The sequence below is a fragment of the Engraulis encrasicolus genome, chromosome 10, assembly GCF_034702125.1.
Source record: "Engraulis encrasicolus isolate BLACKSEA-1 chromosome 10, IST_EnEncr_1.0, whole genome shotgun sequence".
Classification (NCBI taxonomy): domain Eukaryota; kingdom Metazoa; phylum Chordata; class Actinopteri; order Clupeiformes; family Engraulidae; genus Engraulis; species Engraulis encrasicolus.
Window position 1 is genome coordinate 2,531,028 of NC_085866.1, and position 2,500 is coordinate 2,533,527.

Sequence of the window (2,500 nt, forward strand, 5' to 3'; positions counted from 1 at the left end):
AGAAAGCCAGTCAGTCATTCAGTCATTCAGTCATCCAGTCAGCTAGCCAGCCAGTCAATCAGTAAGCCAGTCATCCCGCCATCCATTCAGTTAGCCAGCTAGTCAGCCAGCCTGTTAGGCTGTTAGCCTGTCAGTTAGTCAATCAGTCGGCTAGTCAGTCAGCCAGCCATCCATCCATTCAGTTAGCCTGTCAGCCAGTCAGTCAGTTGTTCAGCCAGTCAGCCAGTCAGTCAGTCAGTCAGTCAATGGGCTAGTCAGACAGTCAGTCTGTCAGCTAGTCAGTCTCCCAGTGGAGAGCTGAGGTGGTTGGTGGTTGGAGGCCCCGGATCCACAAGGTCACTGTCTGCCTGTGTTCTCTAATGGAATTCCATCCTCCTCCTCCTCCTCCTCCTCCGATCGTGCTGCGGAAAGCTCCGGAAAGAAAAGAAAGGAAAAGAAAAGAAAAAAAGACAATCTCCATAAAAACCTAGAAAGTATAGTATAGTACAGTACAGTGCAGTAGAGTAGAGTAGCGTTTCTGCAGAGCTGCCGTGTCTATTTATAGCTGGTAGAAAATGCCCCCGTGTGGCCCCTACTAAAGCTAGCGGGCGGCTTGGCAACGCGGCGCGGGTGGGGGGGTAGGCGGGGGGGCTCTGGTTGCTCCCACCCGCGACCTCCGCTGGCTTCGTTGTGATTTTCGCTTGATTGTTTAAAATAAGAAAATTTGCTGGAGAGATTAAACTGTGTCTGTGTGTGTGGGAGGGATGGGACCATATGCTCAGGGCCTTTTTCGCTCTCCATGTATTTCTCTCCATCTCTTTCTTTCTCTCCCTCTGTCTTCCCTCTCTCTGCCTCTCATTATGACTCCCTCTCTTCCTCTCCCTGTCTCTTTCTACCTCTCTTTCTCTCCCTCTTTCTTTGCAACTCTCTGTCTCTGTTCCTCTCTGCCTCTGTTCCTCTCTTTCTCTCACTCCCTCTTTCTTTCTCTCTCTCTCTCTCCCTCTCTCTCTCTCTCTCTCTCTCTCTCCCTCTCTCCCTCTCTCTCTCTCTATCTTCTTCGGTAATGAGCTGGCTGAGTCTAAGCAGTCTAGCGCTGGCGTGTAGTGAGGGTAAGAGACAGGCACAGCGAGTAAGAGAGAGAGGAACTCTGGGTAACACAGAGGAACTCTGGGTAACAGAGAGAGGCAGCCTGAGTAAAGATCAGCGTTTGGAAGAGAGAAACAGAGTGGGTATGAGAGCGATGGAGTGAAGCATGATGGGAATTAGAATGTGCGTGTGTGCGTTTGTGCTTGCGTGCATGCGTGCTTATGTGCTTGCGTGCATGCGTGCATGCATGCGTGCGTACGTGCATGAGAGAGAGAGAGAGAGAGAGAGAGAGAGAGAGAGAGAGAGAGAGAGAGAGAGAGAGGGAGTGAGAGAGACAGAGAGAGAGAGAGAGAGAGAGAGAGAGAGAGAGAGAGAGAGAGGTCAATAGTGAGAGATATAGCAGGTCAGAATGAGCTGTGGAGTGGGTGATGTAGTTTGAGGGTTAGGGAGAGAGATCGGCCGCATTTGTAGAAGAGAGAGAAGCCCTGTGGGTCAGAGTGAGAGAGAGAGAGAGAGAGGGGCAGCATTGGTGGAAGACACAGACTGAGGGGTGAGAGAGAGAAGCATAACAACAACAACAACAACAACAACAACAACAACAACAACAACAACAACAACAACAACAACAACAGTAATAATAATAGCCGGTTAGGGAGTTGGTCTTTCAATCTGAGGGTTGTAGGTTCGTATCCCACCTGACCTCTCCCTACACCTGCATCCATGACTGAAGTGCCCTTGAGCAAGGCACCTAACCCCACATTGCTCCAGGGACTGTAACCAATACCCTGAAAAATAGTAAATGTAAGTCGCTCTGAATAAAAGCGTCAGCTTAATGAAATGTAATGTAATGTAATAATAATCGTAATATTAGGCCCCAGTAAAGTGATGTGATTTGACATGCCTTTTGAATGAAGCCAATGTGGAAGAGTGATGCAACATGGGTGAGACAGAGAGCGCAGCACAGGAGAGAGGCAGCGAGGGGTTTGAGGCGTGTGTGTGTGTGTGTGTAGCGTGGCGTGTGGTCATCTCCTCCCCGCGTAAAGCTCTCGCCACAACACAACGCAGCACAGAGCAGAGCATCGCAGCGCAGCGCAGCGCGGCTGATATGAGGCAGAGCACGCCGGCGAGATGTGCAGCTGCCGCCAATTAAAAAGGCTCATGAATAACCAAGCCATCTGCCTCGGGGCTAGGCCATGAATGCAAGGCCCCCCATTACACGCACACACACACACACACACACACACACACACACACACACACACTGATACACACACACACACACACACACACACACACACACACACACACACACACACACACACACACACACACGGATACACATACGCATGCACAAATATAAACACACACACCCACACACACAACCACACAGATGCACACACACGCATGCACGCACGCACACATGCACACAGTATGC